Here is a 5,640-nt window from a genome sequence, read left to right as displayed (position 1 = left end):
ATTCCTGAAGTAAAAACACCCAACGAATGAGTCTCGGCTTCGAATCCTTCTTAGAAACCAGATAGAGAATAGCTGCATGATCAGTGAATACTGTTACTTTCGTACCAAGCAGATAAGATCGAAATTTCTCAAAGCCAAAGACTATAGCCAAAAGCTCCTTCTCAGTAGTGGTGTAGTTCAATTGGGCACCATTTAAAGTCTTACTCGCATAGTAGACCACATGGAAGAGATTTTTCTTGCGCTGTCCCAGAACTGCACCTACCGCATAATCACTCGCATCACACATCATCTCAAATGGTTCTGTCCAATCTGGTACTGTAATGACTGGTGCCGTGATCAAACTCTCCTTGAGAGTCTCGAATGCTGCCAAACATTCATCATCGAATTTGAACGGAACATCTTTCTCAAGCAAATTGCACAACGGCTTAGATATCTTTGAAAAGTCCTTGATGAATCGCCGATAAAAACCCGCATGACCAAGAAAACTACGGATTCCTTTCACAGAATTAGGTGGGGGAAGATTTTCAATGACTCCCACCTTGGCCTTGTCCACCTCCAGACCCTTGCTAGAGACCTTATGCCCAAGGATAATGCCTTCACGCACCATAAAATGACATTTCTCCCAATTAAGCACCAAATTAGTTTCCACGCATCTTTTGAGTACGGCGCGCAGATTATTCAAACATTCATCATATGAGTGTCCAAAGACGGAGAAGTCATCCATGAACACTTCGACGTTATTTCTAATCATGTCAGAGAATATAGCCATCATACATCTCTGAAAGGTGGCCAGGGCGCCACATAACCCAAACGAAACTCTGCGAAAAGCAAACGTGCCAAATGGACAAGTGAAGGTAGTCTTTTCCTGATCCTCTGGTGCAATACAAATCTGATTATACCCGGAATAACCATCCAGAAGACAAAAATACTCATGACCCGCCAATCTGTCAAGCATCTGATCAATAAATGGAAGGGGGAAGTGATCCTTCCTTGTGGCTTTGTTCAATTTTCTATAATCCATGCATACTCTCCATCCTGTAACTGTTCGAGTAGGGATGAGCTCATTCTTTTCATTTGCGACCACAGTGATACCTCCCTTCTTAGGTACATATTGTACGGGGCTCACCCATGAGCTGTCAGAAATAGGATAAATGATGCCTGCATCTAGCCATTTCAGAATTTCTTTCTTCACCACCTCCTTCATGATGGGTTTCAATCTTCGCTGCTGTTCCACAGTTGGCTTACTACCTTCCTCTAGCAGAATTTTATGCATACAATATGAAGGACTTATCCCCATGATGTCTGCTATGGTCCATCCTATAGCCGATTTGAATTCTCTCAAAATCCTTAAGAGCTTGTCTTCCTCACTACCTGAAAGGTCAGATGAAATAATAACAGGTAACGTAGATGAATCACCTAAAAAAGCATACCTCAAGTGTTCAGGTAATGGCTTGAGCTCCAAGGTAGGTGCTTCCTCTATTGATGGTTTGAGCTTCCCTTCGGCGTTCTTGAGGTCAGAAGTACCAAGAGATTCAAATGGTATGTCCAGCTTTCGCTTCCAGGGAGAAGCGTTCAGATATTGTAATTACTCGTTGCTATCTTCATCATCGCTGTCAAAATCCCCCACTAAGGCCTTTTCCAATGCATCAGACATTAGCATGTGATCGAGTTCCGAAGTAACCGCAGAATCAATCACATCCACTTTTAAGCACTCCTCATCTTCTGTAGGGAATTTCATTGCCTTGAATACGTTGAAGGTCACATCCTGATCTTGGACCCGCATAGTAAGTTCCCCTTTTTGCACATCTATCAAGGTACGGCCAGTAGCCAAGAAAGGCCTCCCCAAGATTATGGGAATCTTCTTATCTTCCTCAAAATCCAGAATAACAAAATCTGCTGGAAAGAAGAGCTTATCCACTTTGACGAGCACATCCTCAACTATGCCCCTTGGGTAAGTAATGGAACGGTCAGCCAATTGTAGTGACATGTACGTGGGTTTTGGATCAGGCAGATCCAGTTTTTTAAAGATCGACAACGGCATCAGATTAATGCTTGCTCCCAAATCACAAAGGCACTTGTCAAACGTCAGATTGCCAATTGTGCAAGGAATGGTGAAGCTCCCTGGATCTTTCAGTTTTGGTGGTAACTTTTGTTGTAGAACAGCGCTGCATTCTTCCGTGAGAGCAACGGTTTCAAGGTCATCCAGTTTCACCTTCCTTGAAAGAATAGTCTTCATAAACTTCGCATAACTAGGCATTTGTTCAAGAGCTTCAGCGAAAGGTATATTGATGTGAAGTTTCTTGAACACCTCCAGAAACTTCCCGAACTGTCTATCCAGCTTTTGTTGCTGCAATCTCTTAGGAAAAGGTGGTGGAGGATAGAGCTGTTTCTCCCCTGTATTAGCCTCAGGCAGAGTGTGTTCAACAGTAGTCTTCCTTGGTTCCGCCGCTTTCTCCTTTTGCTTAGATTCTTCACCTCTAATTTCAGCTTCTAATTCTTTTGCCTTTTCAGCATCAGCTACTTTTCCAGACCTTAAGGTAATAGCCTTGACTTGCTCTTTAGCTTCCTTCCTGCCTGGTACTTCCGTGTCACTGGGAAGAGTGCCAGGTTGATGATTGAGCACTGCATTGGCTAATTGACCGATTTGATTTTCCAAGGTCTTGATAGAAACTGCCTGACTCTTGCACAATAGCTTAAGTTCCTCAAAATCAGCACTAGTAGGTGCAGCTGCACTTCCCTGGTGAGGATATGATTGCCTTGTAGCATACTGCTGTGGTTGCTGGAATCCAGGTGGGTTAAACTGTTTACTCACTCCTTGCTGATATGGTGGCTGAATAGCATTCTGATTATTCCCCCAGCTGAAATTTGGATGATTTCTGTTGTTAGGATGATAGGTCGCTGGCACAGGCTGCTGTTGTCGCTGATAATTATTCACATACTGAACATATTCGTTTACAAGAGAACACTGATCCGTATCATGAGAACCTGCACAAAGCTCACAAACCATAGCTATTTGATTAACTCCATACGTAGCCAAAGAATCAACCTTCATTGATAGCGCTTGGAGCTGGGCTGCAATAGCGGTGGCTGCATCTTCCAGAATACCTGCTACCTTGCCTGACGTCATCCTCTGAGTTGGGTTTTGATGCTCATTTGCAGCCATCATCTCGATAAGATTATACGCCTCAGTATAGCTTTTAGCCCATAAGGCGCCTCCAGCTGCTGCATCGAGCATGGGCCGAGATTGAGCCCCCAAACCATTATAGAAACCAGTTATCACCATCCAATCCGGTATTCCATGATGTGGACATTTTCTCAACATTTCCTTGTAGCGTTCCCAAGCCTCGCACATAGACTCCGTAGGTTGCTGCGCAAACTGAGTAAGAGCACTCCTCATAGCAGCAGTCTTTGCCATCGGATAAAACTTCACCAGAAACTTTTGTGCAAGATCTTTCCACGTAGTGATGGACCCAGCTGGTTCAGAATGTAACAAGTCTTTAGCCTTGTCCCTTAGTGAGAATGGGAAAAGCCTCAACTTGATAGCCTCATCAGTCACGCCATTATACTTAAAAGTGCTGCAGATCTCGACAAAATTCCTTATGTGCATGTTGGGGTCTTCAGTTGCCGCTCCTCCAAAAGAAACAGAATTCTGCACCATCTGAATAGTGCCCGGCTTGATTTCAAAGGTGTTAGCTTGAATAGCCGGATGAAGGATGCTTGACTGAATGTCATCAATTTTAGGCCGAGAAAAATCCATAAGAGCTGGATCAGCTTGAACAATACGATCTCCCATGTTTACTGGTTCTTTCTGCTCAGTTCCTGAATCCGAATCCTCAAAATCTAACTTCTCCAGAATATCAAGAACTTCGTCTGTCTCCTCAGCTGTATCTAAAGTCCTCTTGCGAGCACGAGAACGAGTTTGCATAAACGCTTGCTAAAGTACCTGAAACACAAACGAAAAAAAAAGAAAAAAAATAAGTAACTACTACGTCCTAATCACTGAGTCCTAATGACCAATGATGGTAAGTACATAAACTAAACAAATACGCCGAGTCCCCGGCAGCGGCGCCAAAAACTTGTTAGGGCGAAAACACGCGCTAATATTCACGCAAGTATACGCGTTCGCAAGTAATATAGAATATTTTCTAGTTCGTTCCCTCAGAGACTCAGACTAAATTATTGTCTAATTAAACTCACTCACCAATGTATGATTACTTCTCAATGTTAAGATAATAACACTTAAAATTGTTGATTAAATATTAACTATAATTAACTACTTAATTAACCACTTAACTAACACTTCAATTTATCAATAATAAAACACTCATGAGATCACAACTTTATTATTACTTCCTTCTATAGCCATTGTTATTACCTTTAGCATGTGACAGTGATGATATTAATTGAATAACACGAAACTGATAAAAGCCAACTTTCATTGTACTAATACCATTCCACCAAGCATCCATAATTAAGATAGAAGTTGAATAGTCATCAATTATGTTGAGTTCCCATATGTCTACAGAAATTGACAACACAACGATTTAAGCACAAGTTATTCTTTTTGATTACATAGGGCAAATAAAACTGTTAGAGTTACCCACTAATCATGCACAACGTACATGAACCTATGCTAGCATGGCAAGTTCTAAATCTCAAGATCCACCGTCGCTTCACAAGAGATTAACACCCTATCTTATATGTTCGCGACGCACATAAGACGAATACGCACAACCAATACTAGATATCAAACAATCATCACACACTAAAGTATTAAACAATTAACTAAAGAATTCCATAATAAATCTGTTGCAACCCCATGATCACGATTAGCCCATAATAGAACTTATCGCCATCATGGGTTCATATGAAATCATGATAAACAAACACAAGAAAATAATAACCAAACTAATTATATTAAAACAGAGTACGTCACAAGAGTGAATAAGTCAAAGCAAGAAAACTAGCATCCAATGTTACAACGAAACAAGAATCACAAGAAAATATGCTTCCTCTTCGTTGCGGTGTGCTAAATCGGTCTTCTTCCTTATCTCCTTCGCTTCTTGCGTAAAACACAATCTTCTTTTTTTTCAATCCCCCCTGTGAAAACGTCTCAAATCTACTTATATAATAGTCCCATAAAACTCAGATTACATAGAAGTTGGAAGCCAAATAGAAGTAGAAGTCTAAAATAATTCAGCAAAATTCCCGACCCTGCGCGGCCGCTCAGCATAGCTGCGCGGGCGCGCAGGCCTCTACTGGAAAGTTTGCTCCGTTTCTTCGCCGTAATCTGCCCATTCCTTTCCTCTCGCAATGGTGAACACATGCCAAGGCTTATTCTTGATGATTCCTCCCCCGAAATGCAACTAATACCCTGAAATGCATAAACACTAGAAAAACGCATCAAATACACAAAATACTTGATTTCAAGACACCAATTTAAGCCATTTTAAGACGTTCTAAGTGGTATAAAATGCCACTTATCAGTTCGCATTTTGCTTTCCAACTCCCAGGTCGACTCTTCAACCTTGGGATTCCTCCACAAAACTCGTACTAAAGATACAGACTTATTCTGAATCATTCTTCTTTCTTATCTAAAATCTGCACTGGTCGCTCTACAAAAGACAAATCTGGCTGAAT

The 5,640-nt window shown here is 41.5% G+C and overlaps 1 non-coding gene across 1 annotated transcript; it reads left to right on the top strand.

Moving 5' to 3' along the window:
• Nucleotides 1-3,293: 3,293 nt before the first annotated feature.
• On the top strand, nt 3,294-3,400 carry LOC141669638 (small nucleolar RNA R71). The gene has a single exon (XR_012553906.1). It is a non-coding gene; the product is annotated as a small nucleolar RNA R71 (small nucleolar RNA).
• Nucleotides 3,401-5,640: the final 2,240 nt, after the last annotated feature.

This window comes from Apium graveolens, chromosome 6 (genome assembly GCF_009905375.1).
Source record: "Apium graveolens cultivar Ventura chromosome 6, ASM990537v1, whole genome shotgun sequence".
NCBI classification, from domain to species: Eukaryota; Viridiplantae; Streptophyta; class Magnoliopsida; order Apiales; family Apiaceae; genus Apium; species Apium graveolens.
The sequence above is the reverse complement of the archived record's forward strand: the minus strand, read 5'-3'. Positions and strand labels throughout refer to the sequence as shown.